The sequence below is a fragment of the Acomys russatus genome, chromosome 17, assembly GCF_903995435.1.
Source record: "Acomys russatus chromosome 17, mAcoRus1.1, whole genome shotgun sequence".
In the NCBI taxonomy this organism is placed as follows: Eukaryota; Metazoa; Chordata; class Mammalia; order Rodentia; family Muridae; genus Acomys; species Acomys russatus.
Genome location: NC_067153.1, coordinates 59924713 through 59945143, shown reverse-complemented (window position 1 = coordinate 59945143; position 20431 = coordinate 59924713). Strand labels below are relative to the sequence as shown.

The 20431-nt window shown below is 55.0% G+C and overlaps 1 protein-coding gene and 1 pseudogene across 1 annotated transcript in view; one reads left to right on the top strand and one right to left on the bottom strand.

Moving 5' to 3' along the window:
- Window positions 1–20431, bottom strand: part of LOC127201610 (transmembrane protein 106C) — an 83306-nt gene that overhangs the window by 52249 nt on the left and 10626 nt on the right. The window lies entirely within an intron of this gene.
- Window positions 624–20264, top strand: LOC127201027 (collagen alpha-1(II) chain-like; annotated as a pseudogene).

Below are 20431 nucleotides of genomic sequence, written 5' to 3'. Positions count from 1 at the left end.
GGAAAACCTGGAGTGATGTGAGTAGGACCCCAGAAGTCTCCATACCCCAGGGAGAGTGTGTGCTGGGGATTATGGGTAGAGAGACTTCCTGAGAAACACCACTGGCCAGTCCTAAATTCTAATTGCAACTAAGCTTGCGAGGTCCCTGGGGACTGTTTTAGATCCAAAGAGAGGGGGTATACTTAAAACATCATTAATTTCGGGAAGAAAAATTGAGAAATAGAGAAGGGACGGGGGGGGGGGGGGGGGTGGGAGGAGAATGCAAGGCACAAAGGCGTAGAGTAGAAAAAACAAAGAGAGAATCGGTCAGTAAACACCCTAACACATCCTCAATTGTAAATGAAGTGGGAAAGCTCAGCCTGAGCCAGGCTGTCTGCAGAGCATGGGGGTGGGGGTGGGGGGGTGGGGAAGCAGAGATGAGAGCTGGCTTTCTTGAGCTGGTGTTATGACCAGCATCCCCGCAGTAAAGCCTCTTGAGGTCAGGGCACACAGGCCAGTCCACAGAGCTCTGGGAAGGACAGCAAAAGCTTGCTGGGAAAGTTGAGGGGTTAGGGAGGGAGGACTAAGGTAAACCACAATACAGGAGAGGCATTCAGGGAGGGGACATCTGCATCTGCAGGGGGATGGTCAAGATGGTCAGGTAGGCAGATGCACAGCAGCAGAGTTTTGCTCATGGGACTGCCAAGAAAAAAATGAGACACCTCTCTTTCTGTTCAGGGTGAAGCTGGAAAACCCGGAAAATCTGGGGAGAGAGGCCTTCCGGGCCCTCAGGTAAAGCCCTACCTTTCCTAGTCTCACAAGGTTTTTCCAGCCCATATACTTCACTCAGTTTGATTAGCTCAATTTAAAACTGGGCACTGATGGTACCAGCACATATTGTGCCTTTGAGCTGTCAATCATATTTGCATGATCACGAGATGATGGTCTGGGTTTGGCTGAAGGAGCTATGAAGATGTCTGGGTGTCTGCTTCTTATTGGTGTCCCAAGGGAGCTGAGTCTTCAGCAGCCGTCACCCAGTCTCTTCTTTCCCCTGAGTACCTCCTCTTTGCATCTCAGGGTGCTCGTGGATTCCCGGGAACCCCAGGCCTTCCTGGTGTCAAAGGTCACAGGGTAAGTGTCATGGGTAAGGGTGTTGGAAGGCAGGAGCTACTGGGAGAGAAAACATTTTGGGGCATGCACATTATCTCCTGTGTGGGTTCCTACATGTGTGATGGAACCGTTCTCTTGTTTCCCAGGGTTACCAGGCCTGGATGGTGCTAAGGGAGAAGCTGGCGCTCCAGGTGTGAAGGTAAGGACCACAAAACACACAGAGATTGCCGGTAGGGGACGAAAGGTGATGTCAGTCAGGGAGACGCTGAAGGGTCAAGGGAGTGAGAATATAGTTGGGACCAGCCAAGCCTGCATCTTGCCTTAAAGCTTGGGGCGGAGGCGGGAAGGGGATTGCCTCTCGTAGAATTGAAGCTGGCATGTCTCAGCCATACCAGCCAGCTCATTCAATGACTGACCTGGGAATTTTCCAGAAGCTAGGACTCCAAACATTGACGCTGTGTCTCTTTTTTTCCCCCAGGGCGAGAGTGGTTCCCCTGGGGAGAATGGTTCCCCTGGCCCAATGGTGAGTATGGGTGTCACCCACCGGAAAGCCACCCCATGCTCTCAAGGTTATCCTGCAAACAACAACATCTCCTTCATGCCCTCATGCAGAGCAGATACCTGGCTTTGCAGATTTTCTGAGTACGAGAGCAAAACCCACCCTGCAGTAGACAGATTGTTCGGAATTTCGCCCACACTTCCTGGAAACAAGAACTGTTAGACACACCGAAACCATGTTTCAGTTTTTTAAAAAAAATCTGTTTGCCTTCGATGTTTCTGGGGAGTCATCTGCTCACCACAGGCAACAACAGGAATACACATGGGTCTGCCTGGAGGAAGGCCCAGGACCCAGGGGCAAGACAGCACCACCAGGGTGTTCTCCTGAGCTTCCTGGTGCAAAGAGGCAGGAGGAGGGCCACCGTGGGTGGGAAGGACCCTCCAGAAGAAGTCATCACCATTGTGTCAGCTCACGCTTACACTGTCCTGGTGTGTGTTGCAGGGTCCCCGTGGCCTGCCTGGTGAGAGAGGACGGACTGGCCCTGCTGGAGCTGCGGTGAGTAATCCTCAAAGATAGTCTCCACTATATGCTCAACACATTACAGTTTACAAAAGTATATTTCTCTTGACCCTCAAAGCAACTCAGTGATAAACTGGGCTAGAAAGTGCATACCTATGATCCTAGTATCTGAGAAGCTGAGGCAGAGGAATCACAAGTTTGAGGCCAGCCTGGGCCATACAGTGAGACCTTTCTCAACACCCCTTCCCATCCAACTCCTACGAAACAACAAAACCCAACTTGGTGAGGTTCAGGGAGTGTCATCATACCAGAAGGTTCCGTCCCGAGTTTCCCCATTCCTGATCTTCAGGTGGGGTGGGGCCTGCAGAGTGGAAGGAGAGCAGTGCTACAGGAGTGTGGGGTGGTGAGAGCAAGGCTTGCCTCAGCTGTCTGGATTCTTGAGGTCACCCTTTAGTAACCGCTACTCCTTCCCAGTCTGTGCAGTTAGCAGGCAGGAACAGGCTTAGATGTGGTAGCTGTCCAAGCTATCCTCTCCTCTGCCCTCTTACTCAGTTCCGATGACAGTACCCTTGATGCTGCTGTGAATAGCGATACAACAGGGGCGGCCTCCACCTTGTGGCCCTTCCTTGATTTATGACCTGGCGTGCTGTACTTTTTCTAACCTTCCCCTTCATTCTGTGAAGCTGAATCTCGGATTTATTATTTATTTATTTTGGTGTTTCGAGACAGGATTTCTCTGTGTAGCCCTGGCTGTCTTTGGACTCACTTTGTAGACCAGGCTGGCCTTGAACTCACAGTGATCTGCCTGCCTCTGCCTACCGAGTGCTGGGAGTAAAGGCGTGCGCCACCACGCCTGGCTGGGACTCCCATTTTAGAGATGAGGAAATCGAGGCCCAGAAAGAATAAAGAGCTTAAGGCAAACTGTGCACTGAGGTCCCAGGCTCTGCTGGCCTCTAGAGCCTCTAGTTAATGTGGGGGGGGGGGCGGGGCATAGGTGTCAGATGGAGGCGGTTAGCTTGGCTCCCAGGCAATAGAGAGGCCTTGTGGGTGCTTGGTCAGGGCGAGTGATGCCTGATGAAAGACATGTATTGGTCTTCACCCCAGCTAGCCAAGCTCAGCGGCCCCTCCTCCTAGGTCCTTGCAGGGCCTGAGATCAGCTTCCCTGCAGTGGCCTTCCAGACCTTGCATCTGGGTGGCACAAACTCCCCTCAGGTGCAGGTCTGTGAAACCCGCAGCCTTGACCCGCATGCATAGTTAACCAGAGCAGGCCAAGGGCCTCACCGCGCCCCGTGGTGAGGGGAGGAGGCTCTGGGCCTCTGTGGAGTCAGGCAGGTCTGAGGCTTTTAATGAAGCCAGAGCTGCAGATTTGGGACTGGGTGAAGACAGCTCCCCCGCCCCCACCTCTTGCACTGTCCCACTCTTTCCTAGACATAGTACGTCCCAGTTCTTCATTCTCCTGCATGAGACTTGTCCACATGTGGAAAATGCTGGCAGTGCGATTATGAGACTTGACTTAAAATTCTCAGCATTGTGTTGCACCTTTTTGGCGGTGGCAGCAGGGGGGCGTGTCACAGGTGGTGATGGCGTTCCTCAGTCTGCCCTGGTCTCTGGGAGACTTCCCAGAGGCTTTCTGAGCCTAGAAAGTGTCCATGCAGACCTCAGACACAGGCAACTCCCCAGCCTCCCTTCAGTAAAGCCTGCATCTAGAGACTGGCCCTACCTCCCTCACCCTGCTCTCTGCTCACTGACCCCTGGAGGGAAAAAGGCATTTTTGGGTTTCTCCAGAGCAGTTGGATCAGCCAGGAAGGGCTGCAGAAGAACAGGCCCTGCATTCCCTCTGCCTCTTGCCCCCCACTCCCCACTCCCCACTTCCAATGGCTGTCAGGCCCTGTGGGGAGAGATGGCTCACACCAGGAAGAAGACTGGGTACCACAGAACATCCTTCCCTCACACTTCTGACAGAGACTTGCAGAAAGTTTTCCTTAAGCCCACTGGCTCTCAACCTGTGGGTCGCGACCCCCACTGCCAAGGGCCGCAGTGTTAGGAAAGCTGAGAACAGGGCCCAGATCCTAGGCCTGGCTGTACCCAACACAATGACTCAAGGAGTTAGGGGAGAATTCCTCACAGGCACTTGAGGAAAAAAAAAAACCTTCGAGGTTTTTCACCCCAAACTTGTGAACTCTCAAAGCGCAAGTCCCGCTTGGCAAAGCTGAGGCTTTTGGAAATCCAAGCTCAGGCATCTTTGTGAACCAGGGCTAGTGGCCTGTCCTCAACATGGAGCACCTTCCTAGGCCACAGGAAACATCCTAGGGGCCATTTCTGCTGTACTGAAGGAGCCAGAGTTTGCCTGGAGTTCACAGAGGAGGGAAGGAAGGCTACCCGGGCAGCTCCTTCCTTGCCTCTGCCAGTCTTCTTTTGCCCGGTCCACTGTCTTTCTGCACGAACATTTGGCCTAAAGCCAGGGATACTTGGGGCCTAGCTGAAGTTTTAGAAGTGACAGGGCTGCTGAGAAGTTACCCAAGCTCCGTCAGTCAGGAGAAGGAGCCCCGCCCCCTGCCCTCTGTCCCTCCAGTCACGCATGCTCAGCCTGGGACACCGCACCACTGTGTTCCTCTTGATGTAAAGGTGGGCTGGATCTGTGGATGCCGCTCACATCAGCTCCTTTTTTTGTTGTTCACAGGGAGCTCGGGGCAACGACGGCCAGCCGGGCCCTGCTGGACCTCCAGTAAGTCCCTCTCATCTTTAGCAGGTGACAGTAGTTGTGCCGTTCAAGGAGCAGCCCTGAAGTCTGTGGGGTTACCCTTGTCCTCAGTATCAGGGAAGGAGGTGGCCTGTCCCTTCAGCATGTTGGTAACCCTGCAGCCCTGTCTTCCCCAGCTCCCCTCCCCCAGTCTCTTCTTCCAAAGAGAGAGGTCAAAGCCATGTGGCTTCTTATGATTTGTAGGCTCAGAGACTCGCCAGGCAAGGTGAGGCATCTCTCTGAAGTTCTCTGGTGCAGTAGTTGGGACAGTTTCTATTAGCCACAATGGGCAAAAACAACCGAAAGCGAGGAAGGGGTTTGATCTGGGGTGTCTGCTTAGATCCAGCGTTCACCCTCCATCTTCTTGTTCTTGCCAGGGTCCTGTCGGTCCTGCAGGTGGTCCTGGCTTCCCTGGTGCTCCCGGTGCCAAGGTGCGTGATCTGCTGGCCAAGCTGAGGAACTCAGACAGTCAAAGACACACTCTTTCTTCCCCATAGCCCTTGCTAAGGCTCCCTTGTCACTTCTTCCCTTTAAAGAGTCTCCTCACCCTAGCCTCTGTGGGTCTCTCTCACTGACAGAGAGTATGGTTTGATGACAGGCTGGAGGTTCACCTTGTAGAGAAAGATGGGCAAAGCTAGAGATGCACGGGAGACGACCAGGGAGAGAAAGGCGAGGGCAAGCCTAGGGGTGTGCAAATGCTGACCTACCCAGAGGAGCTTAAGGGGAAGGAGAGGGGTAGAGGGTGCAGAGGCAAGGAGACCATTCAGTGTTTCCCTCTGCCTCTTCCTATTTCTACTTCTTGGGGTTTGAGGGCTCTTGTGGTGCTTCCAAGGATTAATAGAGGCCAGTGGGAGGCCAGCCAGTTCAGGGGAAGGCCCCTGCAGCCCAGGAGGGATTCCAGTGTCCCTGGGAATGAATAAGGAGCCTCCCTGTGTCACTGGCATCAGGTTGCTTTTCCACTCCTGGGGGTTTCCATGGCAACCAGACAGTGTCTGAGGCCTCTGGGAGCCCAGTGAAGGGGACCCATTGTGAGGAGGGACGGCAGAAGGTGAGGGGGCCTGACCTTTAGAAAATAATAATTACCAAAGCGATGCTGTGTGCAGAAACCTGAGGAGGCTCTGACCTCTCTCCAGGTCAGCAGCCTTCCCCTGGGACCCCAGTCCAGAGAGCCAGATCACAGGGAGCTGTGACTTTTAGGAATAAAATTAAAAATAAAAAAGAGAGAGTTTTTACACAGGGACGCCTGCTAGTTCACTTAGAGAAAAGCAGAGCCTGTCCCAGCTTGCTTTCTGCCCTGGCTTCCTGGTACTTCAAACAGGCTGAGGCCTCAGCCCGGAGCAGCTTTCATCACTTAGTGGGTCCCAGCCGGCAGACAGAAAGGAACCCCTTCTGAGCTGAGACTCTGGAGGAAACAGAAGGCCGAGGGCCTGGGGAATCACCCTTCTGGCTTTTGTTCCTCAATTGGAGAAAAAAACAAAAAGAGGGGACAAGAAAGAGACTGCCCACCAGCCTCATCCCATGGCCCTAAGACTTCTCTGACAGAGGCTGACAGGACCAGTGAGCTGCTTGTTGCTGGAGTCCAGTAGGCGTCTGTGTAGTTGTGTGGGGTTTACAGGGCAGAAGCGAGGTGCAGAGTGGAGGAGGCCAGAGTGGGATATCAAATCTCCATGTTGCTTGGTTGGGTGGGAACAGACATGACAGACTCCTGTGTAAGCATGACTCTTCACTCACAGGTATATGGGCATGTGCAAGAGTTGTGCACACAGCCGCCTCTGAATTGCTGCTGCCCCTCCTCTCCCCTCCCTTTTCCTCCCCTCCCCTCCCTTACCCTCCCCTCCCTTCATCCTTCCACTTTCTTCCCAGGGTGAAGCTGGTCCCACCGGTGCACGTGGTCCTGAAGGTGCCCAAGGTCCCCGTGGCGAGTCTGGCAATCCTGGGTCCCCTGGGCCCGCAGGCGCTTCTGTAAGTTCATCGCTTTGGCTTGGAAGGCATGACATCTGTGGCCTTGGCCCCCCTGAATGCATGTGCCACTTGAAGGAGTCCTGGGGGGTCCCAGTCATTAAAGCTTCATGCTGGCCAAGCACCTCCCACTGACCTCCACCCGTAGTCCACCCCATGAGACCATGAGATGTCCCACGAATGGCCTGGAGTGGACAGCACTTGTCCCTGACCCCTAGACTGGGGCTTGATGGGCGCAACGGTTGGGTCAGTTCTTTGCTGATTATTTTTACCGCAATCTCATCTTCTTATCAGGGTAACCCAGGGACTGACGGCATTCCCGGAGCCAAAGGATCTGCTGTAAGTACCGGCCCTGGGCTGTGTCCTCAGGATATCTCAGAGCCTTTTCATCCTCCTCTCCTCACTCACCTCTTTTCTGCTTGGGTTGACAGGGAGCCCCTGGAATTGCTGGTGCCCCTGGCTTCCCAGGGCCCCGTGGCCCTCCTGGTCCTCAAGGTGCAACTGGTCCTCTGGGCCCCAAAGGTCAGACGGTAAGAACCTGAAATGGTCCCCGTGTCCTACCTACAGGCCCCCTTTTGTTCCTGGGCCCTCCTGCTCACGGCAGTAGGCTTCTGGGGGTGCATGTGGGGAGGGGAGTGGGGAGGCGGATTCTTTGGAGGGAAGCTGGTGTGAGCACTTCTCGTTCTCTCATTTAGGGTGAGCCTGGCATTGCTGGCTTCAAAGGTGAACCAGGCCCCAAGGGAGAGACCGTGAGTATCTGTCTTCAGGTCTTTTTTCTTTACTGTAGCTCTGACTCACAGAGAGTATCCTCTGCCCCACTGCATGCCCCCTCCCCAGCCATTCCCCATTCCAGGCCCTCTCCTGTGTTGTTCCTGGAGAAAGAGCGAGATAGCTTGAATAGCTTGAGTTCCAAGCTATCCCCTTCTCCTGGGCTGTTTCAGCTCCTCACGGCTGGTCCTATCAGGCCCCTCTTGCCCAAGCCCTGACACACTCCCAAGGCCACTTCCTCCGCACACCAGGCCGGCGCTTTTCCCAAGGCTAGGTGAAAGCTTTAACCTGTTTGTCTTGTGTTTGTCATCAGGGTCCTGCTGGGCCCCAAGGAGCCCCCGGCCCTGCTGGCGAAGAAGGCAAACGAGGTGCTCGAGGAGAACCTGGGGGTGCTGGGCCCATCGGTCCCCCTGGAGAAAGAGTAAGTAGGCAAGGAGGTTCCCGCCGCATGTGTCCTGTCCACGGTTCTTTGTTTCGGCCGGATAACATGCTCTTCTCCTCCCCATCCAGCCCCAGGGGCACAGGCATCCTTATCTTGCCTGTGCCTTCTGTCCCAAGGATGGCATAAAGCAGTGAGCTTCTCCCTAGAGAGGCAGGAACAGGCTGTGACTACTACCCCAGATACAGTGGTGGGAAGTGGGTGGTATGGGTCCCTTGCAGCCTGTGAGACTCTGCCAGCCATCCTCACCCTCTGTCTCTTTCCTACGTCTCCCTAGGGTGCTCCTGGCAACCGTGGTTTCCCAGGTCAAGATGGTCTAGCAGGTCCCAAGGTGAGTGCAGAAAGAGGGGCGTGGTCTCTCCTGTTCCCCCTCCTCCCTTACAAAGCATTCCACTGACTTTCTGTCTCTCCTCCTGTAGGGTTTGCCCTGGAGAGCGAGGCCCCAGTGGCCTGGCTGGTCCCAAGGGAGCCAATGGTTGACCCTGGCCGTCCTGGAGAACCTGGTCTTCCTGGAGCCCGGGGTAAGGAGGCGAGCACTACCATTGTCCTGGTTTTGGATGTTACACCCTCCCCTCCCTGCGAGCATCCTTCCACCAGCATCCTCTTAAGCTCTTTATCAGGATTAGGAGGTTTGGAGCCCTTGACTGATATCATTCTCTTCTCTCTCCCACCAAAGGGTCTTACGGTCTTCCGGTGATGCTGGCCCTCAAGGCAAAGTTGGTCCTTCTGTAAGTGTGCCACCCTCGATGAGGGTCCTGGGAAGAACAGGGGACATCCCTCAGGAGATGATGGGAAGAGAGACGGGAGTTTGGGTGAAGGCAGCCTAGGATTTTGCACGTTTGAGAATGGGGTGAGAGGTAGATGGTGGGCTTTATGGACCATGTAACACACACACACCACACAGCATCTGGGTACCTTCCAAGAGGAGGAGTGGTGACAAGGATTAGAGGTTCAGGGAAAACTTCTGAGGCAGGGGAATCTCCTGTAGATGGGTCCGTGTTGTGGGTTGGTCAACCTAGATTGCATGTCCATGTGCTGGCTCTTTGTTCTGTGCCTGCCTCACAGAGGCACTTACTTAGTCCGATATTGATGGAGTAATACAGCCAAGGGACTATGTTCTGAGAACGGCATCCTGTCTTTCAGGGAACCCCTGGTGAAGACGGTCGCCCTGGACCTCCTGGTCCTCAGGGAGCTCGTGGGCAGCCTGGTGTCATGGGTTTCCCTGGCCCCAAAGGTGCCAACGTAAGTAACAGTTTACTCTCTCATTTCCTTCATCTTTTTCTACTTGGAGAAAGGGCTGGGTCCTGAACAAGAGTTAACCCAAGGCAGGTGACCAGTGGCCTCTCATTGTCATGGACAGCTCTGTCCTCCGTGTCCTGCAAGGAATGCACATGACTTGGGGGAGACTTGGGTGCCTTAAAACCCTAGGATGTCACCACTGTCACATTTTATAGCCCCTGAGTGTAAGAGGAGGGGCTGATGTTCGATCTTACCTTCTGCTGTTGACCAGAATGGGGCTTCAAGGCCCAGGCTCCTCAGCCTACCCCGCCCCACTCCATCCAACTCCTGGTCTTCTCTCTCCTTTCTTCAGGGCGAGGCTGGCAAAGCTGGTGAGAAGGGACTGCCTGGTGCTCCTGGTCTGAGAGTAAGTGCCTGTGGCTCGGTGTTGGTGGGATTCCTAAGATGAGCAGGAGGTGCGACCCTCCAGACATGAGCTTCATATCCCTGGTTAGCAAGAGCTCATTCCTATGGCCGAGCACATGTTAGGTTGTGCCTTCTGGGATCCAGCCAGGGACTCTGCTGGCAGCTGAGGGGTTTCAGGGGCAAGGCTTGGATACTGAGGAAGATGTCTATGTAAAGAAGGCTGAAGTGAAATGGTGGGTGCAGCGAGGAAGAGCAGCGAGCCTGAATGAAATGGTCCTTGTTGATCTGAAAACCCCTGACCCAAAAAATACACTTGCAGACATAAGTGTCACAACTCCTTTTCCTCTGCCCCGTAGGGCCTTCCTGGCAAAGATGGTGAGACAGGAGCTGCAGGACCACTGGCCCCAGTGTAAGTACCTACCCAGTTCCTCCTGATGGTCTTGTGGGAGCTAAAACAAGGAACCTTAGATCCACTGAGTGATGGAGGTGGCTAAGCCATCCCCAGATGGAGAGTGTGTCCTAGGAGGCCATGTAGGTAGTGTAGGTAGATGATGGAGGAGAAGTACCCAGCCACCCATTGGCTGGCCAATGCAGGAGGAGAAGTACCAGCCACCCATTGGCTGGCCAAATGCAGGAGGAGAAGTACCCAGCCACCCCTTGGCTGGCCAATGCAGGAGGAGAAGTACCCAGCCACCCATTGGCTGGCCAATGCAGGAGGAGAAGTACCCAGCCACCCATTGGCTGGCCAATGCAGGAGGAGAAGAAGTACCCAGCCACCCATTGGCTGGCCAATGCAGGAGGAGAAGAAAGTACCCAGCCACCCATTGGCTAGCCAATGCAGGAGGAAAAAGTACCCAGCCACCCATTGGCTGGTCAATGCAAGAAGGCTTCTAACCCATGCCCAGGGCCTCGGGCTCTCCAAATTCCTGCTTGGCTCACCTTTTTCTTCTCCCAGGGACCTGCTGGTGAACGAGGAGAGGCAGGGTGCTCTGGACCATCAGGGGTTCCAGGTAGGTGGCTGGATGCAATTCCCTTCCCATGCTGGAGCTCTCTGCAGGCATTATGGGTAGCAGGCCTACCCCTCTCATGGGGTGCCAGAGGGTGAGGCTGTCCTTACCTGCCCTAATTGCTATCTCTTCCTTGTGCTGTGCCTTCCTGGCGGGCAGGAGAAAACTTATCTTTTGACTAATCCATGCCACTTTGGCTTCTAGGGACTTCCTGGACCTCCTGGTCCCCAGGTGACGGTGGAAAACAAGGTGACCAGGTGAGTATGGAGTAGATGTCCAGGTGACAAGGAAGAAAGGGTACATGAGAGCCCCATGAAGCCTGGGAATGTCCCAGACCTGATTCCCAGTTCTCCAGACAACAGTTTCAGCTCAGCCCTCCTGTACACACGTTTCTGCCACTGTGTGTGTGGGGGAGGGGCGGGTTCTGGGGTCCAGAGCCGGCACCATCACTCTTACATCCTTTTTCTTCTCTAGGGTATTCCTGGTGAAGCTGGAACTCCTGGCCTTGTGGGTCCCAGGGTGAGTGTCCTGCCCCTCCGCACTAGTGTCTCCTTGGGTCTGCTTTCTCTCCATTCAGTTTTGCCATGTCTCCCAGCACTGCAGCCTGCCTGGGTTCTTGGGGACCACCCCTCCCCTCCCCCCCCAATCCCATCTCCCCATCACTTTTGCCTGATTCCTGCCTGGTGTCTCTTCCACAGGGTGAGCGAGGTTTCCCAGGTGAACGTGGCTTCTCCCGGTGCTCAGGGCCTCCAGGGTGCCCTTGGCCTCCCTGGCACTCCTGGTACTGATGGTCCCAAAGTAAGTGAGGCCAAGTCCTGCAGGCTCATCCATCCAGCACTAGGGGAGCTCACTGAAGGGAGAGCAGGAGGAGAGGGAGCACGGAAGGAAGGAGGCTTAGGAGGGCAGTGGCGCTGGGGAGGGAATTTAAAGGGGAAGAAAATAGGAAAGAGCAGAGGTTTGGAACATTGGTTTCCCAGGCTGCACACAATCGGGCCGTGAGAGAGGGTATTGCTCACTACAGATTCCTCTTGTCTTCCTCCTAGGGTTGCACTGGCCCAGATGGCCCTCCTGGGGCTAGGGCCCTCCAGGTCTCCAGGGACTGCCTGGTGAGAGGGGAGCAGCTGGTATCGCTGGGCCCAGGGAGACAGAGTAAGTCCGGGCCTCCCCTCGAAGCCACAGCTGCTCACTTATCCCCTCAACTCATTCCATGTACTTCTGAAAGCGAGGATCCTGGCCATTCTCTGCAGAAACTAGGAGGAGGCCCCCACCAAACACAAGCAAACTCTTGTTACCCTTTGTCGCCAGTCCTAAGCCCATATAAAAGGCCTCCAAGGCAGGGGATGGGTCCGAACCTTCACCAGGAGAGCTGACTAGCAGCTGCTCTTGAAGTATCCTCTACAGTACCCGGTTTCTCTCCCACAGGCGATGTTGGTGAGAAAGGCCAGAGGGAGCTCCTGGAAAGGACGTGGACGAGGTAAGTGAATGCTAGTTGTTGGACTCAGGAGCTGGGATGGTACAGATACAGGCATTTCCCATGAGCCTCTAGCACTCAGAAAAGGAGTTGAGAAACTAGGGGACTTTGGTTTTAGACCTGGGGACCAGACAGTGAGTGTGGGCTCTGAGACCATGGGAGGGTACATCAAAGTCTATTGGGTTCGGGGCTCCCAGAATCCCTGAGGAACCTCGTGATACTGGCCTGACTCTGTCTACCTCATTTTCTCTACCTTTCTCCCTCCAGGGTCTGACTGGGCCCATCGGCCCCCCAGGTCCAGCAGGTGCTAATGGCGAAAAGGTGAGTTGTGGCTGACCTTCCTCTGTCTGTCCACCTCCCCCAGAATGCCGTCCCCTCTTACCTCCCACCAGACACAGCCAAATCTTACCCACCTGCCATCATCTTCCCACAATGGCGGCAAGATTGAAGGGTGGGAGGCCCTATTAGCGTGTGACTTGTGGGGCCTGTAGGGTGGGGCCGCTGCCTGGTAGAAAGTGTCCCCAGCCTAGGCCTTGAAGAGACAGATGGGATGGCTGGGACTAGAAGAAAGCTGGATGTAGAGTGAGGTCTATGGACCCAGAATTCCCTTGCCAACATCAGAGATTCCTAGGTACACTCGGGTCCTCAGGGCCCACTCTGATTCCTGTTTTCCCCACTCCTAGGGAGAAGTGGGACCTCCCGGCCCTACAGGAAGTACTGGTGCTCGTGGTGCTCCGGTGAGTGTATTCCTCTGAATCACGCTCTCCTCGACCCCAAAAGTGAGGAAGCCAACAGAGCCTTTCAGCCTGGTCCTGTGCTTTGGGGCTAGGGTGCGAGGAAAGGGAAGGGTCACACAGGTCCAGGCATGGTCAGTGCTCAGGACCTTTGAGCTGAGGCTTCTGTTCTGGGTCCCTGGGACTCAGGTCACTCAGATGCCTTCTCTCTGGGCGGGGGGTGGGTGGACACAAGCTGGGTGGGCAGTAGACTCTGACCCTGAGGAGAGCATAGAGGCAGGCAACAGGGCCTGACACCTCCTGGTCCTCTCACAGGGTGAACGTGGAGAGACTGGGCCACCTGGACCTGCTGGATTCGCTGGGCCTCCCGTGAGTATCTCTGTCTACCCTACTCCCATGCCGTCTGGCTCCACACCCGGGTCTCAAGGGCATCTTCTGGTGGGGGACAGAGGGAAGGAGAGCAAGAGGGCAATAAAGGGAAAGATGAACTTCCTCCCATTCTTTCACATTTCCATAGCAACGGAACAACCCTGTCTTAAACCCAGTTTCCAGACACAAGGCAGACACATGGCTGTGTACTCTCAGAACCGGTTGGCAGAATCTGGAGCAGTCAGCTTGCTTGTCGTTTCATCTGTCCCTTCTTCCTCTGACAGGGTGCTGATGGCCAGCCTGGCCCCAAGGGTGATCAAGGAGAAGCTGGACAGAAAGGAAATGCTGGTGCCCCCGGCCCCCAAGGCCCCTCTGGAGCCCCTGGACCACAGGTGAGCATCACTGCCGGCCAGGAGAGGAGGAGGGCCCTGTAGATCACACAGGCGGAGCCTAACTGGGAACCTGGTGGGGTGTCAGCAGTGTAGGAGGAGCTTCTGCTAGGTTCTGGTGCATGAGGCACACAGATGGGGTGTTAGGTCACTTGCACTGAGGATAGCTGTGCCCCCGACCACAGATGGCCAAAGCAAAGTGCTTGGTCTCCTTGATGAGCAGAGAGAGCAGGTTTCCTAGGAGGTGAGACCTTGGGGTCGTCTTTGTAGAAGACTTGCAGTCTCCAGTGGTGAGGCACTTAGAACTGCCCATGATAGCTTTGCACAGGGTCCTAGTGTTGGGACGCTCTGCTCTGACAGCCTGGCCCTCAGGTGTCCTATATTAAAGTTCAGACAGATGCTTGCTGCCCTCCCCAGGACCACCAGACTTCATCGCTGTCTTCTTTCCTTCCCAGGGTCCTACTGGAGTGACTGGTCCTAAGGGAGCCCGAGGTGCCCAAGGCCCCCGGTGAGTGAATCAATCCCCCCCAAATGACTTGTTCAGTGGGTGAGGGTCAAGAGTCTTCACTCCCACCCTCCACAGCCTTAAACATGCACAGGCTAAGCCCATCCTGCGGAGAGAGGACACCTCTGCTGTGTGCATAGTCACCCTAGAATCCCCTCCCAGCCCTCAGCTCTGCCACTTAGCTCCCTGAAGGCTGGACGCACCCCCTACCCCCTGCCCCATGCCTGATTATACGGCCAGGTGCAGTGGGGACCCTCCTTTCCCTCTAGCTACTCACTTCCTGCTTTGCAGCCCCCGGCCCTCTCTTGACTCCCCATCTCTGAGGCATACTCTCTGTCCTGCCAACTTGACTCTCCTCCCTTGCTAAGAACCTGAAGTATTCAGGGCCTTTCTTTCCCCCCTCCCCCCTCCCGGTGCCCATAGGGAGCCACTGGATTCCCTGGAGCTGCTGGCCGCGTTGGACCCCCAGGCTCGAACGTAAGTGTCATTCCTGGTTAGATCTACTTTACTTCTGGCATGGGAGACCCGGATAGGGTCAGAACCTTCTAGAGCAGTCCACCAAACATAGGGGTCAATAAGAGCTCCCTATGGCCCTGACTTTTCTTCATACCTACCATGCTGACTGGTCACTGTCAGCTGGGAGTGAACGGGGAGCACCCAGCCTTCCTGTATGGCTTGCTTTTACCCTCAGACTTGGTATGCTCGAAGAGTTGGCATGATGCCCTTCCTGTGGGACATGGCTCCAAGGTTGTTCAATGCACCTACATCCACACACTATTAAAAAAAAAAAGCCCATGAGCCCCAGACCAGATCATTGGGGGGGGGGGCTTCAGTGAGAGGAGATGAGGAAAAATTCCACACATCAATTCTGTGTGGAAGAAGAGGTACTGGGTGAACAGAAAGCTCAGATCAGAGGGGCAAGGTTGGAGCTGATTCTGGAGGAATCTGTATGATAGAGGAGGAAGCCGAGCCACCAAGAGAAATTCCCACATGGGGGAAAGGCAAAGCATGGGTGATGGAGCCACAGCATGGGTAATGGAGCCATAGCATGGGTGATGGAGCCACAGCATAGGTGATGGAGCCACAGCACGGGTGATAGAGCCACAGCATGGGTGATGGGGCCACAGCTGGCTCCCCAGGGCTCTCACACAAGGGAGAGGAGAACAGAGCTAGCAGTTTGCAATGCCTTGCTCCCCCAAGGCTACAGTGGCTTCAGTAACTTGGGTGAAGCCGGTGACAAGTTATCAAATACTCTCCGTGTTTGCTTCTCCTAGGGTAACCCTGGACCTGCTGGCCCCCCTGGTCCTGCTGGAAAAGATGGTCCCAAAGGTGCTCGAGGAGACACTGGTCCCCCTGGCAGAGCTGGTGACCCTGGACTTCAAGGTCCTGCTGGAGCTCCCGGTGATAAAGGCGAGCCTGGAAATGATGGTCCTTCTGTAAGTGTCCCACCAGGCCCATGGGCCCCTCTGAACACCGGGAGGAAGGCGCGGGGCTGTAGGAGATGTGGGAAGGGAGCTGTATAGGATGGACAAGGCAGGTGGGAAGAGTCACAGCCAGGCCAAACCTCCGTGTCAGCTCTTTTCTTCTCCTCCTAGGGCTCTGATGGTCCCCCAGGTCCCCAGGGGCTGGCTGGTCAAAGGGGCATTGTTGGTCTGCCTGGACAGCGTGGTGAAAGAGGATTCCCTGGCCTTCCTGGCCCATCGGTGAGTGGAGGACACTTTATCCTTCATCCTTGCTAGGCCAAGCCTGGCTCAGGCTCAGAGCTTTTAGCCAAGTGCTTTGGCTGCAGCGGTACCCTAAGCCTTCCTTCCCTCGGTACCCTCAGCACCCTTGGAAACATCCCTTTGCTGTATCCACTGAAGAAGGGGGTGGAGCCCTGGCAGGCATGCTTAACATCATGGCCCTTGTCTAAATCCCTTCAGGGTGAGCCTGGCAAGCAGGGGGCACCTGGTGCATCTGGAGACAGAGGTCCTCCTGGTCCTGTGGGGCCTCCTGGCCTGACAGGGCCTGCAGGTGAACCTGGACGAGAGGTGAGCCCAAGACCTTGGTTTGGAGGGAGGATCTTGAGGGAAGGATGCAGAGAGAGACCAGGACTGGGTGGGTGGAAGCTCAGAGGATGTGTTAGCCCTGAAGTCTCAGTTGGGCGGAAGTGAACAGGTCTACACTTCGACCGGAGTGAGAGAGCAAATAGAGAGTGGTGGCTCTAAGTGAATCCCTTGTCCCGTGTCCAGGGCAGCCCTGGTGCTGATGGACCCCCTGGCAGAGATGGTGCAGCTGGAGTCAAGGTGAGTGACTGGTGTCTGTTCTGGCATGGGGGTGGGGGTGGAGGGTCACGGGACTGCATTGTGTAACAACGGTTCTCTCCTCACTTCTTCTGGGATGTTCTTTGCTGAATCTGATACTTTGTTTCTGTAGGGTGATCGTGGTGAGACAGGCGCACTGGGCGCCCCTGGAGCTCCTGGGCCCCCAGGTTCCCCTGGCCCTGCTGGCCCAACTGGCAAACAAGGGGACCGAGGAGAGTCTGTGAGTACCCTGAGCTCTGAGGTGGCGCGATGAAGAGGGTGACCAAGTGTCAGGGGGGTGTTCAATGTTTGTTTTCCCTGTTTTGAGCATCTGGAGGTAGCCCATGGATTTGGAGAGTGACTTCCTGCCCTGACTGCTCCCTGATGCTGTTCTCGCTCTCTCTCCTCACAGGGTGCACAAGGTCCTATGGGCCCCTCGGGACCTGCTGGAGCCCGTGGAATCCCAGTAAGTATTGGAGCATCCTGCACTGTCCCCCTCAGAGAAGGGGGCCACACCGGGTCTCAGATGAGACACATATTGGACCACACTTGACCAAATCGGTGTGTTTCTTGTTCATAGGGTCCGCAGGGCCCCCGAGGTGACAAAGGAGAATCTGGAGAGCCTGGCGAGAGGGGACTGAAGGGACACCGAGGTTTCACTGGTCTGCAGGGTCTGCCTGGCCCTCCGGTGGGTGTCACTGAATTTCTACAGAGGCTGCCCAAGAAAGACCTCCCACTTTTCAGGCCCACGGCCTTCCCTTGCTACCCAAAAAGCTTGGGGCCTTTCTTCAAAGCCCCTGGGTTCTCTTAGCAGGTAGAAGAGTAGGAGGAGGAGGAGGGGCAAAGGGGTGTGTGTTTGCCTCCCATTCGAAGGAGATGTATTTCTATACCCAACTGTGTTGACCTCTACTATTTTCTTCTTTTCCACAGGGTCCTTCCGGAGATCAGGGTGCTTCTGGCCCTGCTGGTCCTTCTGGCCCTAGAGTAAGTGAGATAGATGGTTTAGGGGGATGGAGTGAGCTTTTCTGCCGGGTGGGCCAAGGCCTCATCCAGGGGATGGATGGGGGTAAGCATTGCTTCTGCAAGGAGCCTCGGGCTTAGCGGTCCTCACTCAGGAGGTACCCTGAGAAAAGGAGGACTTTCTTGCAGTGACTATAGACATAAGCATCTGAGGTTACGGTGGCTGGAAGACAAACCTGATGAAAAAATAATGTTGTAAACATGACTTAGGAGGTTCATAGAGACATAGAACCAATCTGTGGGTCCTTGGCCAAGCGGAGATGGATTTAGAGAGTATGGCCGAGCAATGTGGAGAGTTGGAGGCGAGTGGCGTGACTAGCACCACCATGACAGCCATCTCTTAGAGCTGTAGCTGCTCTGCAGCTGCCCCTGCGACAGACACTGTTTTCTCACCATCTCCTCTCTCTCGGCCTTCAGGGTCCACCTGGCCCCGTTGGTCCCCTCTGGCAAAGATGGCTCTAATGAATCCCTGGCCCCATCGGACCTCCAGGTCCCCGTGGACGTTCTGGCGAAACTGGCCCTGCTGTAAGTCTCCTGACCCCTCCCTGGCATCCCAAGTGTTCCTGCATGTTATAGGTGCTTAGAATACACCATCCTATAGGCTGAGGGCCCTTTGGGGGGGGGGTCACAGAGCTCACAACAGGTTCTGAGAAACAGAAGGGTCAGGGAGGAAGTGGGGAAGATGCTGTGGTTTTCTTGGTCCCCGCCACAGGAATAGGAAGAGGATGCACTGAGATACTTCCAGCAGATGGAGCGGGGGTGGGGGGGTCTCATCCCCATGCTTCCTGACTGACATCTCTATTTCCTATTGCAGGGTCCTCCTGGAAATCCTGGTCCCCCTGGCCCTCCAGGTCCTCCTGGTCCTGGCATTGACATGTCAGCCTTTGCTGGCTTAGGCCAGAGAGAGAAGGGCCCTGATCCCTGCAGTACATGCGGGCAGATGAGGCATCCAGTACCCTGAGACAGCACGACGTTGAAGTGGATGCCACACTCAAGTCACTGAATAAACCAGATCGAGAGCATCCGAAGCCCCGATGGCTCCCGCAAGAATCCTGCTCGCACCTGCCAAGACCTGAAACTCTGCCACCCAGAGTGGAAGAGCGGTGAGCCTGAAGTACATGCCTCCAGAGAGATGGGAGTCATCCCACCCATGTGGCTACCGTCAGCAGCCAGGCACACAAACCCCACTGTACCTCAGGGCAGGGCAGAATCAGACCTGGAAGGTTTCTGGTGAATGACCATGACAGAAGTGACTGCAGGGCTGATCCAGCAGACAAGCTCTCCTCTGCCCTTTTTCCTTGCCTACACCCCTCCTCCTCAGCATTAGTTCTCTCATGCAGATTTTTTTTTTTTTTTTTTTTTTTTTTTTTTTTTTTTTTTTGTCCACTTGTCCTTCTATCGGACTCCGTGTAAGCCACATGTAAATCCCCCTGGACCTAGTTTCCCAATAGGCTCTCTGCCTCTAAACAGCCGCCTGCCCTCAGGTTTGAGTATGAGTCTGATGGACGCTGTCTCTTTCCCCTGCAGGAGACTACTGGATTGACCCCAACCAGGGCTGCACTTGGACGCTATGAAAGTTTTCTGCAACATGGAGACAGGCGAGACTTGTGTCTACCCCAATCAGCGAGCGTGCCTCGGAAGAACTGGTGGAGCAGCAAGAGCAAGGAGAAGAAGCACGTCTGGTTTGGAGAGACTATGAATGGTGGCTTCCACGTGAGTGCCTGGGTGCTCTAGGCCCAGCTGGTCCCTCACATCTGCTTTTAGCCCCTTCCCCACATTCTCTACCCATGATCCTTCGGGCTTTAGAAAAAGGAAAGAGGAAAAAGTATCTTCTCCATTAGAGCTAGAGAAGATGTCCTCTGAGCTTGTTCCACACCCGCTGACAGATGCTCCGAGCCCCTAACAGTTGGAGGCACCATTAGCCTCTGATGCTACCAAGTGCCAGCCCTTGGATCTCATACCCTGGCCCCTCTGCCTACAGTTCAGCTACGGGATGGCAACCTGGCTCCCAACACTGCTAACGTCCAGATGACCTTCCTTCGTCTACTGTCCACTGAGGGCTCCCAGAACATTACTTACCACTGCAAGAACAGCGTCGCCTACCTGGACGAAGCAGCTGGCAATCTCAAGAAGGCCTTGCTCATCCAGGGTTCCAACGATGTAGAGATGAGGGCTGAGGGCAACAGCAGGTTCACGTACACTGCCCTGAAGGATGGCTGCACGGTGAGTGGGGCTGAGGTGGGGCTATGACAAGTGTCATGCTCCCAGAGTGATAGGATTCACCAGAAGCTTGAGTCAAGGGGGTCTGTGAGGAAATGAGATGAATGACAGGTGGGGGGGGGCATATATTGGTATTGGCTTGCCCACATCCTTACTTAGAGGAAATACAGGCATGCTCGCTGGCTCTTACGGAAGTATTCATATAAAGCTTATGAGCTTATCTATAATAAGAGGTTATCACAGGTGGGGAGCCCTTTATGGAGATGGGATAAGAGGGAAATAGAGGAGGGCTCTGCCATTAGGGAAATAATTGATGAGGAGAGGACTTGGGCAAGCCAAGACAAAGCCTAGTGAGCCACCGTGTATAGTTCCCGTTTTGTGGCTGCTTAGTTTGGGGGTCCTGGAAAACTGGCCCTTGTTGTAAGACATCAACTGAATAGCATCTCCCCCCTTTCTCCCTAGAAACACACTGGTAAGTGGGGCAAGACTGTCATCGAGTACCGGTCCCAGAAGACGTCACGCCTGCCCATTGTTTGACATTGCACCCATGGACATAGGAGGGCCTGAACAGGAATTTGGTGTGGACATAGGGCCTGTCTGCTTCTTGTAAGACCCCCCGAACCCCAAAAACAACACAATCCATTGCGAACCCAAAGGACCAAGTACTTTTCCAACCCCAGTCACTCTAGGATCATCACTGAACGGCTGACCTGACCTGATGGCCGCTCATTCCCACCCTCACAGTTCGGACTATTCTCCTGTTTCTAAGAGACCTCA